The 22,479-nt window shown below is 42.3% G+C and overlaps 1 long non-coding RNA gene across 1 annotated transcript in view; it reads right to left on the bottom strand.

Moving 5' to 3' along the window:
• LOC140907533 (uncharacterized) overlaps positions 1–22,479 on the bottom strand; it is a 36,504-nt gene that overhangs the window by 5,420 nt on the left and 8,605 nt on the right. The window contains exon 2 of the long non-coding RNA XR_012157516.1: positions 4,171–4,345. This is a non-coding gene — a long non-coding RNA (uncharacterized LOC140907533). The remainder of the gene's footprint in view (positions 1–4,170; positions 4,346–22,479) is intronic.

Genomic DNA, 22,479 nt, shown 5'->3' with positions numbered 1-22,479 from the left:
TTACTTGTGATCCCTATTCCCAAACAGGGGTGTTGAAGCAGGACAGCCGCGGGCGCAGGGAGAGCTGAGCAGGCTGTAGGATGCTATCTATCTTTAGTCTGATACAGCCCGTAGATTATATACAGTATAGGTATTTTATGACTTTTAAACCAAACTTTGTACTTTTGGATAATTTAAGCAATATACCCAGACGTTTCGAAAATCTTTCCTTAACCCATGTATTAGATATTTTTAACATTAGCTTTAATACAATTTTTATCTTAACCTTGTTATCTTTGCATCTGAGTGCCTCACAATCTTTAATGTATTTATCCTCATAACACTGCTGTGAGGTACGGAGATGCTATTATCCCCATTTTACTGCTGGGGAAATGAGGCACAGGGAAGCTAAGTGACCAGGGGTCACATAGGAAGTCTGCAGCAGAGCAAGGAATTGAATCCATAGCTCCTAAGTTCCAGCCACAGGACCATCCTTCCTCTATGAGAACCTCTCTACGTGCTGGGCTTTATTATAGCTTTACTGACAGTATTTCACAGCACTAACACAAGCAGCCCCTTCTGGCCCAAGTGGAGAAGGAGACCAGTGCTAAAAGAGTCCTGGCCCTCTCCACTGCTGGTAGAGGCTGCTATGGCATAAGGGGCTGGTGCAGAATGCAATATATGTCCTGCTCATAGAGGACTAGTGGTATGGAACTGGGAGAAGAAACACTCAGAGGGAGGAAGACAAGGAATGTGTGTCTCATTCCACTGAATGCATCCGATGAAGTGAGCTGTAGCTCACGAAAGCTTATGCTCAAATAAATTTGTTAGTCTCTAAGGTGCCACAAGTACTCCTTTTCTCTCTTTACTGGAAATACTTTCCCTTCCCTCTTCCCTGCTGGTTAAGCACCAGCCCCCTGTATTCTAAAGGGAGAGATGGTGGCATTCCATAAGTGAGTATAACTAACATGGAAATTAATTAGGTCTCTCAGTTACCCTGTTACAAATGACTGTATTATATTCAATAGATTATTTGAGAAATAATGTGATCATGAAATTTAAGATGGTAAGGTAATCATCAGGCATACACCTAAAGGGGCAGACTTAAGGCTGCATGTGAAACCTTATCTTACGCATTTCCAGACTTTTGAGTGCTAAGCAGTGCAATCTTTACATGTTTTTAACATAGCTTTTTTTGTAAGGGTAGCAGACATGTTCAATGAAAATGTCAATTATTTTCAACCTGTAGTTGAAAGTGCTGCTCAAACATTTGAAAAAAGAGCTGGAAAAAATTAACTGCAGTGCATTTTATTATTAACGAATTAAATAGTTGTCTTTATTTAAATATCAGTATTGTTAATTTAAGGCACTGACCCTGCACTGTTTCACAGACAGCCTCTGAGTCACAATTCCTCCTCTGCTTCTTTCTTGCTGTAGAGGGTAGGGTGGAGTAACAATTTGCTCCTGGCATTACCTACTCTGGCCATAGAGTAGGGGGAGAAGAACGAAGGCTGTGCTTATACCCCTGCCTATTTGCGCTGGAAAATGGAGTAATCTGGTGAGTAACCCCACTTACTCCTATGTATTTGGACCAAGTTCCTGGTAGCCTACGTAGGGGGAATGGGTTTCTTAATCCCTCTCTTTGACTTGAATGAATTCATAGTCCAAGCCCAAATCTAGTCATTAAATATTTCTCTTGAGATTAACTCTCAAAGAGGTATTAGAAGAACACCTTCAAAAGAAAGCATAATCTAATCAAAATCACTATATTATTTGCCCTTTCCAGCAATGTATTTGAGCTGTACGGTGATATTTGAAAGCCATTTTTAAAGATCGATTTTCTTTCTAGAATAAGCCAGGAAATAAATTAATGGTTTTCTGAAAACAAAGAGGCAGCTGGTAGTTTGTCTAACAGAAAACGCCAAACAAACAAGAAATTCAATTTAGTTTTTATCTCTTAATGACGAAAAGTGAGAGAGGTTCCATTAGGGTCAAATATATGAACTACCCAAAAGGCACAACAAACAGAAATATTCAATGGATTTGTAATTTACCCTTGAAATGGCCTGGTCTGATTGAAAGTAATGATGTCTCACTGTGCTGGGGTCAGCATGTTACTCTTTGTTAATGCACAGCTAACCAAGATCAGCCATGCACTGAAAAGCCAATTAGCTATTCCAGGAAGTATATTAGCATTGGAAGATAAAATGTCCTGATCAATCCTGTAGAATATACATATTCCTTAGTTCTGTAACTCCTGTTTGAATATGTTCATTAATAGTTCTGAGTGAAATAATTTAGTTGTTGCATGTCCCAGCAGAGGTCTTGGAGCCAGCTATAAGTGAATTCTTCTGAGAGAATATACATGTGTATATGTATCTACAAATACACAATGTCAGATATATCTATAATATATATAAATATGTGCATGTGAGTATATATGATTACAGGAACAAATACATTTCGCTTACTCTGGTGCAAATCTTAAGGAAAATTATTCAAGTATTACTACATTATGGTGATTACAGTTTTATTAGTAATTTACTGGAAACTTTTTTCTTGAGAAATTTACCACTTTTCCTGTAAGTTATTAACAAAAATATATTGGTATGGTACAATATTACTGATTTAATAATTTCAACATTTTTTATACTGGGCATTAGAATACTAGTTTTATTCAATTGATGCTTGGAAGAATCCAGTTTCTCCTTTGGGTTCCCTATGCTACATTTGTACTGAATGGTACAGGAAGCTTTTTAATGTTTATAGCTGAAAGTGCATGAGAAAATGGATTTGCAGTTAAAAATAGGAAATCGAGTAAGGGTACGTCTACACTACAACCTCTTCCCCCTGCCCCCGGCTGCCCCCAGCAGTGAGTCTCAGAGCCTGGGTCAATTGACTTGGGCTCGCATTACAGGGCTAGAGATAACAGTGTAGATTTTTCTGCTAGGGTTGGAGCCTGGGCTCGGCGTCCCTCTCCGTTCATGGGGTTTCACATTCCGGGTTCCAGGCTGAGCAGGAACATCTATACTGCTATTTTTATCTCCGTAGCACAAGTCCCATGAACTCAAGTCAGTTCACCCGGACTCTGAGACTCCCTGCCATGGGTCTTTTCTGCAGTGTAGCCATATCCATAGTTTTGTAGCAATTGGAATAAGTTACTCTGGTAATGAATTTTTCATGCATGTTTTTAGCCTCTTTCTTGTGGTAGATTCTGTAGCGGAAGAAGCGCACACTGCACACAGGTGATTGTAGCGTAAATGAATGACGGCTGCTTCACCAAATCATTTAATGGAAGTGTCCCCACTTATGTTACCTGGCAGCTGACCTGTCCAATGCAGAGCTCTTTAATTACAAGCTGCCCACATGGGTGGAAGGAATCCAGTTACAACACACCCAGACACCCACCAACCTCCAACTAGATTGTGCTTTTCTGCACAGCACTCAGCAGAGGGTGGTACATAAGCTGCATCACCCCTGGAGCAGCACATAGAGGTATTTTGCTTCAGAGATTCCCCTCTGAGATACAGTTCCTCCTCTCTTGTTCTTTGTGCTAGCAGGAAGAGTAGGTTACTTCAGACCTCATAAGGGTGAAGCTTTCTTCCCTTTTCCATCTGACCAGCTACTCTGGCCAGCAAGTGGCAGCGGATGGGGCCAAGGCTTTGCCCATTTTCAGCTTGTCACAGCCCCGGGTTTTCTACAGCCTGGACTCAGGTAACTTCTGCCACCACCTAGCTTTGCACTTGGAAATTTTACCCTGTGTCATCCCTCACTCTGCTTCTTCATTCCAAGGATGCTGTTCCCAAGGAGCAGCGTGATTACTGGTAGATATCATTGGTGCTCTTCAATGGCCACTGCAGGAAAAACCCACTCACCACAGCTACATCCAGATTTGATTAATGAACTCTTTATTACTTTCAAGTAAACCCATGAATGAACTAATTTAGAGTCCATTCCTGGCATCTTCAGCCAGGTCCTGGAACAAGTCACCTCCAGCCACTCAGGGTCAACTTTCCCTTCCAGCGGTGCTTGGCCAGCTGCTGGAGTGTGAACAAACGTTCCGTGGTGGCTCCTGGCAATCAAGTGGGTCTCTACAGAGTCCTCAGATTTGCATTACTGACTCATGTCCAGCTCCTGCCTTTACTTCCTTTACAGTCCCATACACAACATAATAGTAACTGAATACATTACCTAACTTTCTCCACATAGCCCCATGCTATTCACTTGCACACAGGAGGGAGAACCCAAAGAGCAGGGACTGCGCTTCATGCCAGACTTAGACCAAGATTCACATAGGTCTTCTTCAGCTGAACAAGATGGAAGGGTCTTACTCTCCAGCTGAGCAGCGGACAAGGTATGTAAGTGACTAGTAAGTAGGGGACAAGAAAGACAAGGGCACAATATGGCCCATTAGGATTAGATTACAGAACAAACTCTGTCATTCTTCCCTTTCCTCATGCTAAGAATTTGGGCACTAAAGCCTCAGTCTGTGGTCCTTGTTGAAGCCCAACACACTTTCCCATCTCCCTTAGCTACAGGTGTTTTAACTTAAGTATGCTTAGTTATAGCTCAGAAATTTAGTGAATATTAACTCAACTAAGCTCTGCTTTTGTTATACTCATTTAAATGAATATTCTAGTAAACATATTCCTGGCTAGATACATTCATGCAAACAGCAAATTTTACAGACAGCCAATTTCTATCCTGAAATCTAAATATTAGCACTAGAAAGCTGATTTGAAGAGTAACTCATTCAAAAATAGCATGTGATCTATCAGTCCAGGCAAAATTAACCAACATTCCTTAGATTTTGAATACAGAATACTTGCAATAAACTGCTCATGAGTACGGCTAAGATTTAGTCATGGGCATTTTTGGTAAAAGTCATGGATGGGTCACAGGCAATAAACAAAAAATCATGGCCCCGTGTCCTGTCCATGACATGTACTATATACCCCTGTCTAAATCTTTGGTGTTCTGGAGTGTCCAGGGGTGCAGCTGCTGCTCTGGGGTTTGGTGGGGCTCTGGGGCACATGCTGTGGGGGACTCGGGGCACATGCTGGGGTGCCCACTGGTGCTGGGGGCTTGGGGCGCCTGCTGGGGGTTGGGGGGTGGCACAGGGAAACTGTGGCAGCTGCTGCTGCTGGCAGGGGCAGCCCCACCAGCGTGGGACCACCGCGCTGCTGCTAAAGTGGGGATGGCCCAAGACTGTCGCTGTTGCAGGGGAGGAGCACAGTGCGGCTGTGCTTCCTGAACTGCTCGGGCAGACCTGGGGTCAGTCGCACCTGCTGGCTGCACAAGACTCGCAGTCTTACTCATGAGCACTGTACAGACCAAGAATTACAGAATGAAATTATTCAGGAAATAATTTTGCATAATGAATAAATCACAAATTGTTTGCAGACAATTCATTAATAGAAAAAGTAATAATTTCTATGTAGGCCAGTCAGTAGAGAAAATTTGAGTGCCTGCACAGACATGTATGCACAAAGGCACTGATCCTACAAAGACTTTGTGCAAATCCTTAACTTTATGCATTTTGGATGAGATCCTCACCACTGCTTTGGCTCCTTTGCAGGTAAAAAGGCCGGAATGGTCTAATGGGGCCCTAAAAGCTCTGGTTCTGGCCATGGGATGATTCTCCCAGGATAGGTGCTGTAGAAAACAACCATAATGCTATCTTCAGATGAACTCTTACCACCACTGACATAGGGGCATGTCACAGGTGGGGCTCTAGGGCAGGAGGTGAGCATCAGGGTGGGGCTGCCGCACACAGCAGTGTGGAGATTTTAGGCAGCATGGGGAGGCTGCTATAATTTACAGGTCCCTAAGGCTATGTTATACCGGGGGGCCATTCCTGCCCTGGAGCAGCCAAGAATGGGGATGGTGCAAAGGTGTCTTAAAGCTGCCGTAGCCACTATTCTCCCAAGCTGCAAATTTTGTGCTACTCCTCTCTGGCTATGTATTCATTTAAAAATGATGCAGTTTTTCAGCGAGATAACTAACGTGCTAGTTATCTCGCTGAATTTCCCTCCCCCACCAACTCTTTTGGCAGTGTAGAAATAGTTTGAGGCACAGCATGAAACACTGAAGGTATTTCAGGGGAGCGACTCAATGTATAAAGTTGAGAATGCAAATAAGACTCGGCAGGATTGGGGCCAAGGCTAGTACTTTACAATTACCTCTGCTATGGGACAGATAGTCTTGAATTCCACTCCCCTGGCTAATTAATTCAGAGTTAGAACACCTTGTCTGATTAAACACTGGCCCAGTTTAAATACATAATATGTTATAGCAGGTGGCTCATTTGCATGCCAGTTCCTGTACTCTTGTCCAAGCTATTTCTTACCTGTGCAGAGTTCTGAGCTCTAGGGGAAAACATCTGATAGTTTGGATATGTACATACGTACTCTGAGTTTTTGCCTGTGTGCTTAGCAGCAATTTTAAAATATTGAATCAAGAGATTTCAAATTTCTCCAGGATCAGTTCTGTACCTAATAATGATGATCTTGGCAGTGGGGTTGCACACACGTTCATTAGCCTATTGACATTCAGCCAGCCTGTTGACCTTGGTCCAACATTTACCTTGCTTTAGGACCACTTTACATCATATGTGGGGTCCCTGACCAAAGTCAAGAGGGGGAACTAAAAGATAGGTAGAGAGAGCTATAGGAGTAGTGATTCTTCTAGCCTGTATAGAGAGGATGGATGGTTTGTTACCTTTCACTCCAACTCATCCAAGTCTAGAATAGGGATGACAACTTTAAGGTAGTAGAGGGCCCCAACTAAAACCCTTTGGTGGGTCTTACATTTTTTTAAGAGGCTACATATTGCATAACTCAGAAATGTTTGCTACAGTACAGCGTGCTTAACATACAATTAACTGTGTATTAACAGTGTAAACCTGAAGTGTCCTTAAATATAAAAGTGCCTTTTAGCACAACCTTTAAAAACAAAACAAAAGAACCCCCACACCAAAGTTTATACATAACTCTTTCACTAACCTTTTTTTTTTCAAAGTTCAGAGGAGAAGGGGGTTAATCAATGAAAATAATAAACATCCTTCTGAATGTTTTCTCTCTGCTGCTCCCCCATGTACACATGCTCCAGCAGATTGGGTGGAGCCCAGGACTGGGAGCAGGAGCACATGAACTGGGTTGCAGTGCCACTCAAATTTGGCCTGGCAACCCATCTGTCATGCCAGAAGGATCACATATATTCTAAGTAATCCATCTACTGTGCAGGACAAAATTAATTCTCAGGCTCCCAGAACATTAGTAAAGTTGTCTAGATTTTGTAGAAGCTAAAACACATCTATGAATTACCAGCTAACACTGTGGAAACTGATCACTTTTTTAGAAAGCCTCACCCTCCTTAACCTGCCTTGAGCAATTGAGAGACAACACTATTAATCAAAAAGTAATTAGTCATTCATTCATTTAGTTTGTAAAATTTTCTCAGTATTTCATTTCAGCCTGGAGGTGATTTATGTACTGATTGGGCTGACAAAACGTGTGGTTTTCTTTCTACCATTTAAAAAATAAATACAACCTTTAAAAAATTGATCCCTCTCTTCTTGCTCCAGGATAAAGAAGGGTAAATGTATCTAAAAAGGTTCTATTACCAGGGAACCACCTTGCGTATGCGAGGCACAAATACATAAGACAGATATAATTTTTAAATTGTTTTTATTGGTTTCAAGGCACACACATAACAGTTAAAACTAGAAGTAACCTTGACAGCTTTGCTGTATCTAAAACTGGCCTTACTTTTACACACTGGTTAGATAAGAATGTATCTTTTACTCTGGATTGTATTTCATTTGCTTTGTACTTTGACTGTTTTTTGTCACATGTGGTTAAGGATTTGTAGCATAACAAAGCACAGATCTCAGTTTACAGGAAGCCATGTGCTGTTGCTGCACAAATATCCAGATTGGAGAGAGACCACAAGCTGGACTCCTCTTCAATATTTTTTAGGAGCCTGTGATCCTCTTGGAAGTGACATCACAGTCTCTAGGGATCCACCAGCTATTTTATAGAGCAATGGTCAGATTAGTCCAGAGAATGTGAAGAACTGAGTTGTGATCACCTTACTCATATAAGCAGAGGCGATGTGTGCGGGGGGTCAGGTGGGGTCACGTACTCCCCCAGATTTCTGCCAAGGTTTATATGCCCTGCTCTGCTCTCCACTGCATACTAACAGAACCTTTGAATTGTGCCCTGGCCCCGGTCTGAACAGTTTCGCATATTCTCTGCTTATAAACCATCCCAATGAGCATAGCTCCAGTGAAGAAATGGGTTTTCTATCTGCTGGGGCTGTAAAAGGAATTCCTCAGCCAAAACAAAACTAAACTATGAGATGAAAAGCTTGTCTTGATCATGCTTGGACACAACTCAAGCACTGAAGTCGTTAGAACAGGGGTGGGCAAACTTTTTGGCCTGAGGGTCACATCGGGGTTGCAAAACTGTATGGAGGGCCGGGTAGGGAAGGCTGTGCCTCGCCAAACAGCCTGGCCCCCACCCCCTCCCCCTCCCACGTCCTGCCCCCTGGCTGCCCCCCTCAGAACCCTCGACCCATCCAACCCCCCCCCCCCCCCGCTCCTTGTCCCCTGACCGCCCTCTCCCGGGACCCCCCGTCCTTAACCGCCCCACCTGGGACCCCACCCCCTATCCAACCCCCCCTGTCCCCTGACTGCCCCGACCCCTATCCGCACCCCAACCCCTTGACAGGCCCCCGGGACTGCCATGCCTATCCAACTCCCCTTGCTCCCCCTCCCCTGACAGCCCCCTGTATCCTCCACCCCATCCAACCACCCCGTGTCTCCTGACTGCCCCCAGGGACCCCCTGCCCCTTATCCAACCCCCCCCTTCCGCTCCCCGCCCCCTTACCATGCTGCTCAGAGAAGCAGGAGCTCACAGCCCCACTGCCTGGTCAGAGCCAGCCACGCCACCGCTTCTGCCCAGCAGGAGCAGCGGTTCTGGAGCGCTGGCAGTGCGGCGAGCTGAGGCTGTGAGGGAGCGGGGGGACAGCAAGGGAGCTAGTCTCCCTGGCCGGGAGCTCAAGGGCCAGGCAGGACTGTCCCTTGGGCCGGATGTGGCCTGCAGGCCGTAGTTTGCCCACCTCTGCTTTAGAATCACTGCAGAAGAGCTAGAAGTCTCCACACATTGACTGAATAATAGCTCTGCACGTGTGATGCTCCCCAAAATGGGCAACATTTTCAAAGACTCTCCATTAAACATATCATTTGATGATGGGTTCTAATTTGTGCATTCATCTTCTGCACAGTATACCAAAAGTGGACATCCACATAATGAAAACTATACATCCAATCAACAGCCTGGGCCAGATGCACCCTGTTGTAATTCCATTGAAGTATCTCTATTGGATTTGATCCCTCTGTTTTTTTTTAAATATCCTGACACTCTGGAAGAGCATATTGAGTGGGGTCCCGCAGGGATCGGTTCTGGGTCTAGTTCTGTTCAGTATCTTCATCAGTGATTTAGACAGTGGCACAGAGAGTACACTTATAAAGTTTGCAGGATGATACCAAGCTGGGAGGGGTTGTAAGTGCTCTGGAGGAAAGGATTAAAATTCAAAATGATCTGAACAAACTGGAGAAAAGGTCTGAAGAAAATAGCATGAAATTCAATAAGGACAAATGCAAAGTACTCCACTTAGGCAGGAACAATTGGTTTCACACATACAAAATGGGAAATGACTGCTTAGGAAGAAGTACTGTGGAAAGGGATCTGGGGGTCATAGTGGATCACAAGCTAAATATGAGTCAACAGTGGAACACTGGCAACAACAACAAAAAAGAAAACAAACATCATTCTGGGATGTGTTAGAAGGAGTGTTGTAAGCAAGACACGAGAAGTCATTCTTCTGCTCTACTCTGCACTGATTAGGCCTCAGCTGGAGTATTGTGTCCGGTTCTGGGTGCCACATTTCAGGAAAGATGTGGACAAATTGGAGAAAGTCCAGAGAACAGCAACAAAAATGATTAACGGTCTAGAAAACATGACCTATGAAGGAAGATTGAAAAAAATGAGTTTGTTTAGCCTCGAGAAGAGAAGACTGAGAGGGGACATGATAAGTTTTCAAGTACATAAAAGGTTGTTACAAGGAGGAGGGAGGAAAAATTGTTGTTCTTAACCTCTGAGGATAGGCCAAGAAGCAATAGGCTTAAACTGCAGCCAGAGCCGCTTAGGTTGGACATTAGGGAAAACTTCTTAACTGTCAGGGTGTTAAGCACTGGAATAAATTGCCTAGGAAGGTTGTAGAATAATACTTAGTCCTGCCATGAGTGCAGGGGACTGGACTCAAGGTCCCTTCCAATTCTATAGATCTATGAACTGAGCCAAGTCTTTAATTACAAGGTCTGGTAGGGAGTCTCTCTCTTTTATGCTTATTTTCCACTTGCCATTGTTAACAGCAAGTCATTGGCTATGTTATTCACACTCCAACCATGGACCTATGGAGATTTCTAAGAGATGAAGAGATTGATCTGAAAGAAACTGAAATAATAAGGCTCAGATTGAAAGCTGTGTGCAAACAGAAAGGTTTTAACCATAGAAAGGCTAGGAACAGTGGGTGGAAAATAATGTATTTCTTCCATTTAATTTGATAATTGAGAATATCACCTATTGTTTTGCAGATGGAGATTTATCTACTTAAATTGTATTTTGAGTTATGTACAATACGATGCAGGTTTAGTGTTTTTCCTTATTACAAACCTCATACTATTGAGAGTTACTCATTTCATCCCGTCTCTATGCCTTCTCTTCCCAGGAATCCCATATTCACACCTATCCTACAAACACTCTCCTGTGCTCTTTACTGTTAATACCTTTTTGACAATAGATTTTAAAATGTTTTGTAGAAATGCTTTAGTTGCATCCTCTTTGATTATCTGCTGCACATTTTCCCCCATAGGGCTAACATCCCTCTACTCCCCCTGCGTCACTGTGCTGCTCTAACAGAGCTGTTCTGCAGGCATGTGAGGAAAGGAACGTCCTCTAGAACCCATAATTCCTGTGATCCCTCTCCATTGGGGTCAATGGCCAGTGTATTTGTGTAACAGTAGTCCAAGCCAAGGCTGGATAAAGGCAGTCTAGGGCTCCAGGCACATCATGACAAGGGACCTCCTGGAGCTCCACCACTATGGCCCTGCCCCCGATTTGGATCAGTGGTGTCATGGCCCTCCTCTCCCACACCATTTACCCCAGTAGCCAGGGTATAGCTCACTGGGGTGAGTGCTCCTGCTTCACTCTTCCTTCCTGCTGCGCACAGAATCCTTTGCTGGGATCTTGTTAGTCCAGTGCAGTGTTTACACCATTGAGAGGCCTGGAATAGTTCTTACCTCTCAGAGCTATTGTTTCAGGCTCTCTGCAGATGCAGGCAGACTTCCATGTGTTACACTCATTTCACATTTTCAAGCTTTCCTTCGTAACTATAAGGGCTAGAAACTTGCTTTTTTTTTTTTTTTTTTAAACTGTGATATAATCATACGACTCAAGGAGCCGAGTCCCTAGACGTGGGCTCACAGTCCCTATGCCATAATTTCAGCTCTAAATACAGCTCTACCATTGGCTCACTACTAGCCTACCCTTGCTACCCATCCAACCTGCTGTGCAGGGATGCGCAGAGCACTCTCACAAAGCTGAGTTCAATGGTGCTTAGGTGGCATGGAAAACCAGTGGAGAGTCCCCAAATCTTGGTACTAACATACACTGCAGAATTGTGCTGTACCTGGGGCACCTAGGGGAGGCAGGACTTATCCCCTGCCATGTGACCCACCCTGGCCTTTGCAAATTGAGAGAGGCTAAAGGGGCGAACAAGTTCCATATTAGTTGAGGTTTTATTTGTAATGGGGCTTTTGACTTCTCAGCGGTACATTATTATAATGTCATAGCAATGTTTAAGTCCTCCCCATGAAATGTTTATTTGCCCAGGCTGCCTTTGTCTATCCCTTCTTCTTTTCACCACCCATGGTCATTAGTGCCTCACAAAGAGAGACCTTTAGGAAGTTTTAATTTTGCTTATAAAATCTAAATGGGAACCTGATCAAAAGCTTACTGAAGTTAATGGAAAGACTCCCATGGACTTCAATGGGCTTTGGATCCAGCCCTTGTACTGACAATTGACTTTAGAAATACATGATTATATAAATTATGTAATAATGAATACTCTTGGTTTTACAAATGAAACAACGAACTGTGCTGGAATGATGAGAAAAGGTCAGCATTTCAGACAAGTGTCCAGAATGACTAGAGAAACTGAACAAAAGCAATGGTGCGAGCAGCACTGGGTGCTGGTGGTTATACAAAGTCCAGGGGTTAAAAAAGGTTGAGCTGGGATGCTATCTATCATGTTGCAGGTTTAGCTCAATGAATAAAGAACCTGTGTACAATAAGACGGAAATTATCTTGGCCCATAATATCACATAGAGCTTTAATCAAACTCTGCCCTATACATAACATTTAAAAACCTCATTACAAATCTACATTGTGCTTTAAAAACACTCACAAAATGTGTATTTCATATAAAATGCTGCAAGATTCTAACATCTACATGCCCTCTAGGATGATTTGTTCATAGTATGCTCTTCAGTAATGATGTTTTTTCATTTAATAGACACAATTTCCTCCATACAGAAATGTATTTTTGATACATTTTTTTTTCATTTGATCAGTGATGCTAGAGTTTGCTGTGTGGAATTCTAAAATTTCTGATTGACACAGCGATTATATTCCTGTTGCCAGAATGTAAACATGGTCACCTAGAAAACTGAAATTAGTGAAATTGCAGAGAACCTGTCACATGGTATAAGGATAAGTCTTTTCCTCATTTTAATTGCTTTTAATTTAGATGTAGTGTGTTTTTATGGTATTAACTCCTCTACCACCAATTCCCGCCCCAACCCACCACTCTGATTTTAATCCATTAAATCACATAGATTTTTACATACTGTACCTTTCCTGATTTTTTTCCCAATATCTTACAGTCTTTGGACCCACTTCTTCTCTGTTATACCAAATCCTGTCCCCTCAAGTTCAGTGAGAGTTTTCCAATCGACTTTAATGGGGCCAGGATTTCATCCAGTGTAATGTAGCTGTAGTTATAGTCCTTTGTATTTGGGTAATGTTTAGTACTGATGTCTATGGCAAGGCTTGCTGTTGGTGGAGGCACCTAAGAAACTGCATGATGAGCATCTACTGTATGGAATATTTCAATGCGACATGGGATTCTTATCAAATATTTAGAGAAGCTTCAGTCCATAAGAAAATGTTTTACAAAAGCACTGCACATTATTATTATGGAATATTTTTTTATAAGTAAGGAGGCCAAATTTATGTGAACTAGGACTCAAGAGGTCTGGGTTTATTCCCAGGCTTGACAGACTTTCTGTGTAACCTTGGCAAAATAACTCAGTCAGTCTCTCTCTCTCTCTCTCTGTGCCTCAGTTCCTCATCTGTAAAATGCAAGGCTAACACTTCCCTACCCAACAGGCATATTGTGAGGATGAATTCATTTGTGTTTATGGGGTACCTAGATTCTAGAATAGCCACTAGAATAAAGAGTGCCACAGAAAAACTGCTAAATAAATGTGACTTAGTGAAGTTGCCCCAAGAATAAATTTGGCCAGTGAAAGTCTGCATGGACCAATCATTGCTGTACCATGGCAGCGTACAAAAGATGTAGTTTATGAGGGAGTGTCAAATATATTTACAATCAATGTAATAATATTGCCTTAAATGTTGCATGGGACAAAGATCCTCCCCAGAGGTAGCATGGTGTCACTCCTTACACACTTCTACTTGTGTAAATTTCCTTCTGCCTCCTATGAGGCCCCCCATCAGCATTTTGGTGCTGATTACCCTACTTTTTCCTTCTTCAGACACACCAGAAGTCCAGGAACCCACTTCTTAATTATGCCATTTTAGAAAATATATGCACTAGACAGTCAGTAGGAGTTGTTTTGCATGAGTAAGGGTTGCGTGACTGTGCCCTTCATTAGGGAGTCTCAATTTAGTTTGTTTGTTACAATAATGGTTTCATTATCCTTCTATTAAAGGGAGGGCGAATTAAGATCTGGCCAAAAAAACCAAAGAAACATGCAAGCAGAACTGGTTTTAAATTTGCATTTGAAAAATGTATTCTAGAGTGGTTTTTAAACATATCTTAGAGAAGTAATGCCTGGGCTAGGCTGACCAGACAAGCTGTGATTAAATTGTGTACTACACTTTAACCATATTTAAAATGAGTTCCACTGACAGTTCAATTTCCTTTGTGGTGGGAATGTTAAAATGGTCTTTTCCTGTGGGGAGGATTTACAACTCTGGAAAAATTCTGCAGAAATCTTCAATACAATGGACTGACTCCGCCCTTGGGAACCTATACAATTCTACACAGATTGTGCAGTGAATGAGTTTCTGATCTAATAGAGGGCTTTTACTATGGAATCCCCTTTTTGTGTCTGCCTGCCTGGTCTTTTGAAAGTTTTTTTTTATTTTTTTAGTTTATGTATTACTATTATCTTCAATAAAATGTTTAAATTCAACATTGACAGCTCAATTAGATTAATATGCTTGAGAATACAAAAACATAAACCATCAAAAAAAATTGGGGATTGTGCCTGCTTTGAGCAGGGAGTTGGACTAGATGATCTCCTGAGGTCCCTTCCAACTCTGATAGTCTATGAGACTTGAACAATACAATGATGACCAAATTCAACTACAAATAAATGGGCTAATTCATCCTCAACGTAACACCATTGAAGCTGATAGATACCGCAGGGATTAGTTTGGCCCAATAGCTTTAAATAATACATTCCATTTTTCTAAGGTGGTTTTGTTCTATACTGTAGTAAGGACAAATAGTTTGGGAAATTTTGGAAAATATTGCAATGCTGATGTTCTCTAAGCAGTCCAGGGCATAACAGTCATCAAGACAAATGCCAGAAAGTCTTTAATATTGATTTAGAAATCATACCAAATCTTGTAAGGGGAAAAATATTGACTGATTTTATAAAAGATATCAAGACTACTAAAAGGCAGAAAACTAAAGGGTAAGTGGAGTATACTGCACAGTCAAGGTTTTGCTCTCCAAGAGCAATGTGTCATGTTAACTCTATTTTAAAATATTATAGAGGCATATTATATCAATGGATGCAGCTTGACTGAGTTATGGTGAATGTGTATCTATATGTGTATATAATTACATTATATAATCTCAAGCACTAAACCACTATGGTGATGGGTACTATACAAAACCATAAAGTAGGTATCGTGGAACTCTTCCTTCCTGCCACTCTGTATCTGGATGGGTATGCTGGAAAACAGCATGTTTCAATAAGAATCTCCAAAGTACAAAGCTGTGTATTGGCTTCTGTTGGGATTTGTTTGACTAACAGTTTTTAATCACTGGTGCAGGAAGTCTGCTTTTTGTGAGGAGATAGAGAAAAATGGAAAATGTTCATTTGGACTGAACATGACGGTTTAGAAGTGATGTGACAGCTTCCATTGGTGTCCAGTGCACAGGAGTGATTGTTCATTGTGCAAAGCACTGACAAAAGATAGCTTAATCCCATCAGTTTTTTCAAAAACACATGAATAACAAACATGTATGGTAGTACTGAGAATATATAACAACAACTTCAATTAGCAGAGGGTCTTCTTGTGTCAGATCCTTCCAAGACTCAAAGAATGGACAACACGAATGCTCCGCTAAGTGTAGTTTGCAGAGTAAAGGCCAAATCCTGTCCTGAACTACACTCATGTGACCACTGATTTCAACTATTGAAAATTAGAACAGGGTTCTTATTCTGTGCTACTGTTTTCTCAATAGACCATTATTCCAGTTAGTAATGGGATCCTAACATCATACTTCTAGCTACTCTGGCAATGTGCCTTCTTTGGCTTCCAGCCTGCAGCTAATTCCTTCATCCTAGCCACCAAGCCAATTGCAGAATTCATATATTACCACTAAGTAGATTCTTATATTGTTTCCCCTTTCAGGTGGAGTTATTGGATTACTGGCTAAACTTGTAGCTCATCCTATTGTACCAATCCTCTTAATAAGGGGTTAAAAACAACTGGCCTCAGCAGATGAAAGTGAAACAATCCTAGTCAGACCACAGCTACCAAGCTACCCAGGCTGTTCAATGTTCAGTTGCCCTAGCTGTGCTTTAGCCATTCTGTGTTTGTGTCAAGACAAATCAATGAGCATCAGTCACATGTCCCCCCACTTCAGAAAGATCATCAAAGTCAGGCTCTTTGGAAAAGTAATTAATTTATTATCATGTTCTAAATCCCAGGCCAATGTGTAATCACATTTACAGACTGGTTGGTAGGTAAAGAATTATCACTAAGTGAATCAAATGTTGGGGGAGCCTCCATGGCAAGCATTGTACTTGTGCTCTGACCCCACAGTCATGTGAGGAACCTGGGTGCAGTTACTCCTCCAGTACTATCCCACAGTTCCACCTGGGCTATACTTTCTTGTCTACTTCCCCCCTCCTTCTGCACTGGAAGTCACTAGCACTTACACTGGCTCAATGCCTGCTCCATTTCTGCTGCACTTCCACGGTACTTGAGAGAGATGCCAGCTAAGAAATCTTCCTCCCAGGCTACCAGTTGGCCAGATGCTGACACCACTGTATCAGACTGACAATATCCTGAACAAACCTTATTGAATTAGGATTATTACCTTTGGGGTCTATTGTATTAAAATGCAATCGTGTCTGTGTTGTTGTGGCACTGTATGTACCTTCTCTAGTAGGGAAGGGGGATGCTAATGTATGTCCTTCATTAACAATCTTTGGAAACCACTCCCTGGAAAGGTTCCCATATAGTTATTCAAACTAGAGTCTCCAGGGACTAACATACAAAGAGAGGGTTTCTTGATAAATAGCCTGGTTTTAAACTGCCTCAGGGCCTTCCTGATTCAGCAAACAGGCAGGATCCCTGATCCACATCTCTACGGTAGAGTTAGAGGGTCTGGGTGCTTGTTTTGAGTTGAAGCTGTAGTGAACTGGTAACCAAAAGGAATCCCCCTTGGGTGAGGGGTTTGAAAGACTGTTTCTTCCAGAATCCATGTTAGGGTTAGGGTGATCTCTGGTAGGCTTATTAGCATTCATGGAGGTTCTTTTATTGTTTTGAATGTATTTTCTCTGTAATGGTTTTTACCTTAGCACTTCTTATGCAAGCCTATTTTAGTCTTATGTAGTACCTTATAACTGTAGCAATTGTACCTGTTAACCATTACTGAAGAGAAAGCAATCAGGTGTCCTTGAGCAATCTGTCTGTGCTGGGAATAACCCAATGTAAGCAGGAAACTGCGCACCCTGGAACTACCCTGGTCACAAGGGAGAGGAATGCGTGTCTCCACCCTAGAATGTCAATGGCTAGGAAGCTGAAAGCCTGAAAGTGGGTGTCCTTTTGGGTCACTGAGGGGAAACAGAGGTGCAGTTGTCCTAAAATGTGACAACCACCCCTCTGGTAAAACCATGGTGTGATATCATTAAGACCCATACTTCAGGGAAATGCACCCAAATCAACAGAGCTATGATGATATCTCCAAGAAGCTGGCAAAGGAGGAGATTGAATGGACAGGATTTCAGCAGAAGGAAAAAATCAAATTTCTTAAGACCACGTACAAGAAGGCCATGGACCACAACACTACGTCTAGCAAATTGCTGGAAATATGCCCATTCCACAATGACTTTGACCAGGTGCTGGGCACTTCTGATGCCATGGTGCCCCCTTTAATTTCTGATGATCTTTGGGTACCGGGGAAGAAGGCGTAGAGCAGCTGCAGCAGGAAATGGGACCAGAAGACATGGAGCAGACCCTCAACCCCAACCCCCACCATACCATACACTGCCCCTGCTTTGGACAACAACCTCAAATTAACGTTGACCCTGAAATTCTTCATGGACTGATCCCAGGATGAAGTGGAAACAGCATCTCTGCATCAGGGTGAGTAGTGTGTAGCCAGGTTTGTTATTGTTATAGGACCTATTACAGCATAAGGGGTCTGGCTTTGCCTGCAAAGCTTCAGTTGAGGGTGGAAAAGACTCTATTTTCCCTGATACCCCTTCTACCTCCCCCAGCCTTCTGCAGTCATGTGTGATTCAAGATGGATTCCTAGTGAGAAGAATGTAAAAAGGAAAACAGCGATATACTGTGGTATGTGTTGCTGCAAGTATGCAAAGCATGGATTCAGTAAAAGCACAGCAAGGCACTGCCTGCAAATACGGGGATGGGGCAGAACAAAAATATATGCATATATTATATTTTGCTGTTTGATTTTTCTAGCATTAAAGCATTCGTTGAGGCAGTCTGCATATTAAGTCCACTGCATGACCTTCGTTGGTATTAAGCCCAGTCAGAGCACTTGCAAAATTTTTGTGGGTTTGGTGGATCCTGATACAGGTGGAAGGGGGGTGAGTGGGAACCATACATCTGTAATTCTTCTAAGCAGCTGCATCCTCATTCAGCATCCTGTTTATGTTTGCTGATTTTTTTCTCCACTCTTTAATTTTTTCTTTTTTGGGGGACATGAAAATAAAAAAGCTGTTTCATTGCTTTTCAGAGACATATTGACCCCAGTTGTTAATAGGCACAGCACCGTGATGCTATGGACTGTCAGTGAGGTGTGCAAGAACTATTGGGCGAAAAGAAAAAAGGCCAGAGATTAACTGCTGCAAAAAATACACCGGGAATTTTCCAGCAAGGTGGACTGTCTCCTGGAACATGACAGGCAGATGATGGAAAAGGAGAAGAAGCTGGTAGTGGACTACATTGCCCTTGAATGTGAGGTGAGGGAGGAAGATAGAGAGCTGCACCGGGTGACAGCAAAATCAACATAGGGAGATAAGCTGATGGACTGGCTGCTTAGCATAATGTCCTGCAGGCAGCAGAAAATGCCAGCCATGATGTTAGCTGCTGCCATGCATTCAGAAGACAAGCTTAGGTGGGGAATGAACCACTCAATACAGTACACGGAAAAGGTGCACGTAATGTACATAGTGCACATGGCCAGATGTACCTATTTCATTCTAGTCAAGCACAGCAAAGGGGGAAGGAAAACAAGTTTGATCCTGAGGACCAGTCTCATCATTTCATAGAATCCTAGAAATGTAGGGCTGGAAGGGACCTGTAGACGTCATCAAGTCCATCCCCTTGCACTGAGGCAGGACCAAGTAAACCTAGACCATCCATGACCAACCTGTCCTTAAAAACCTCCAGTGATGGGGATTCCGCAACCTTCCTTGGAAGCCTATTCCAGAGCTTAACTATCCTTATAGTTAGAAAGATTTTCCTAATTTTTAATCTAAATCTCCCTTGCTGCCAATTAAACCCATTACCTCTTGTTGTCAGTGATTTTTTGGAGGGAAGGGGGAGGAAGAAGTCATTTATTTTTGTTGCAATTTATTTAGTGCTTGCATATTTGCTGAGCCAAGCAATAGCGTTCTTAGTGGCCAAGTGGAGCTTTCAAAGCCCTCTGCTGAATTTGGTTAGTGAGCATTCCTCAACAATGTGTATCACTGTTTGATCTGCATTGTAGCTGCAGTTTGGATTGTCTCAAAGACCCCAACGGGTGCTGTTTGGCTGCACAGTGGCCTTGCCCAGTCCAGAATCAGTTAAGAAGGGCCCACTGATGACACAGCAGATCAAAGCTGGGTGGACAAGCAATAGGGTCTGTGATGAGGAACTGATTGGTGATTGGTGTTAAGTACTGGTCTTCCCACCACAGGGACTCTGCTGTCATGTCCTGGCATGGTAGCCTTGACCACAATGGGTGTAGTGATTAAAGATGTAGTTTGTGGGCTAAAAAGGTCATTGAACAAGGGCAAGCTTGGATTGGAATGTACTTTCTCAACCAGCTTGCCAGCTGCAATCTCCCTCCTGATGGAAAAGGGAGCAATGTGGCTCAGAACTGGAAGCCATGGAAGATTAGACGGTCAGAGAGTTCCTGTAACGATACTCATTGTGGAGTTGAGTTACATGTCAAAAAGTTTGGTGTGTGCTGACTCCATACTGGCGCACAATACTATGCTATTGAGTATGAGATGGCATGAGCTGAGGTCCTTAGGGTTGGAGCATCTCCTCCCTGCGAAGAACGTGCCAGTTTGCTGAGAAGATGGTTGCGTGTCTTGGCCTTTGCTGCTATCTTGCTCAGGTGGCTTTCATATGTCGGAGTCAGTTTGTTGCAATGATTGTTTATATTGTACCTGGACACACCATTGATTATTTTTTGCTGCTCAATCAATAGCTCCTTTTGTTATTGTTTTGCGGTCAATGGACACGTGAATTAAAGCAAAAGCTTTTAATAAAATCTCAGTTTAAACATACATCTAGTTGATTACAACACTGGTCAATTTTATACCATATATTGATTCACACAGGTATATTGCTACAGCTGTCCAAACCTACGGTCACAGTATTCTCTCTGTCAATGTTTTACAACATTTAATATTCTTATAGTAATTTCCCCTGCAATGCAAGAGTGTGGGCACATAAGGCATTCCTTATGTCCCTTGTTCTCATGCCCTGCAACTTTGCCTTTTTGCTTTTCATGCAATGTGGGTTGCATTAATAGCAGCTGGAACAGGTCCTCTTCCAGAATAGAACCCAGGCTTTTACACTGGTTGTTCGCTTTACTGAAATGGCAAGCCCATGCACTACAGATAAGTTCTCCCACAATATGCTGTGAATAGTTACATAAAGCTGCTCAGTTTAATGCACCACTAAGAACCATGGGAAATCCCACCAGAAATCATCCCAGCACACTGGCTAATGCAGTACCATCGCAGACACAGTTACACAGGGTTAGCATGGGTAGTGCTTTTCCAGTGGGCACACTTCACCCATGCTAGGCTAGACCAGGCTTATAATTGATCAGTCACAGCTATCCCCAATATAAAATCTTTTTTAATGTCTGCCAGTGCTGCAAATTCAACTTTGGATTTGAAAGTCAATATGGCTTTTGTGGGTAACTCGACATTACCAGCAACAATGTATATGATACCTAGAAAATTATTAAACCAGACTGACTTTCACGAACTTTCTCTTAGTTGTATTGGCTTTGCAGAGCTAACAAGAGTAAAAGAAAAAAAAAAGCCCCACCAAAAGTAAAAACTATCTTTATCAGTAAAATGATCAAATATGACTCTGACTACACCCGGGTTGTGGATCTGTTGGGAAAGAAGGTGGCATTTTTATACAGTTAATTTCCTAACCATAACCACATTCTAAGCACAAGGCTGTTTTTTCAGCTTCAGTGCCTTAGATCTAGATGAATTCATTTCTGGACACTTATCAGTCAGTGATAATGTTCTACTAATGAATATTCTCAGATTTCTTTTAAAAGCTTCAGCAGATGTATTCCTTGTATCCCCCTCTTTAATTTACTCCCTGCAGGTAGGATGTCTGACAGTCCTCTATCTGGATGTGTTTGGTTTTCTTCAGTCTTTGGCATACTCCCACTAGCCTTTGAAATCTTTTGCATTTCAGACGAGCCTTTGTAGTTTTTTCAGATGCCTCATTTTAGCAGACTTGTTGTGGGGCCTACCTGGACTTCTCTCTCTCTCTCTTCCCCTTCTTTTACACTACAGTTGTATTATTATTGTACATTTTAGTAATTTTATTTGTTGTTGAGCTACAGCAGTTTTCTCAATCTCTCTTGTCTTGTACTCTTGCAAAATCACTTTCCCCCAGAGCTGGGAGATTGTATTTCTGCCAGGAAACCCACGTTTTATTTTGTTGTTACTCGCTGTTTTTGGTGACAGCAGTTGAGCTGTTGCCAGAGATTTTGTTCTATTCTCTACATCCTCTTGAATGTGTCTGTGTTTCTGTGCTTCTTCAGGGGCGGGGATGTCGGGGGGAACTCCCTATTATCAATAATAATGTTTTTGTTGCTTTGGCTAGTATGGTTGTGTTCCTGTTAAAACTGTGAATTTCTGTATGTGTCCTGAGAATTGTTACTGATCCCCTCTGGCATCACAACAGCGTTCTCAGAACTTTGGGTTTATTGCTGTGTTTTTACAAAACCAATTATAGTTATTGCAAGGTTCCCCTGAAGCAAAGATTCACGTTTTCAGTTGTACATTTCTGTGGTTTATAAGGCAAAGGCGTACAGAGTCTTCACTGGTGTGAACAGCACCACTTTAAATAAAGTAGAATTTATCTATATTAAATCTTGAAACTCCAGCTCCAATCCAAGCAGTTTAAACAGAGTCATTCAGTCATTACCAAAAATTTTTATTTTCAAGAATGTTGCCTTTCCTTTTGCCTAAAAGGGAGAGGGGGTAGATGGAGATGCATGGAGTCCTGAGTGTCTGTGGGAACCTAGCTGTATCATTTTTCTTTAGTTCATCATTGTAGTTCTACAACTTAGCTTTCAAAAGGAACTCAAATTCTGTGGAGCTTGAGGTTCCAATTCCCCGACTTGGTCATTGAATATAATTGGCCTTCTCAATATGAAAGTGTT

This window comes from Lepidochelys kempii, chromosome 2, assembly GCF_965140285.1.
Source record: "Lepidochelys kempii isolate rLepKem1 chromosome 2, rLepKem1.hap1, whole genome shotgun sequence".
Lineage (NCBI taxonomy): Eukaryota > Metazoa > Chordata > Testudines > Cheloniidae > Lepidochelys > Lepidochelys kempii.
Note: the sequence above shows the minus strand (reverse complement) of the source record. Positions and strands in the feature narration are given on the sequence as shown.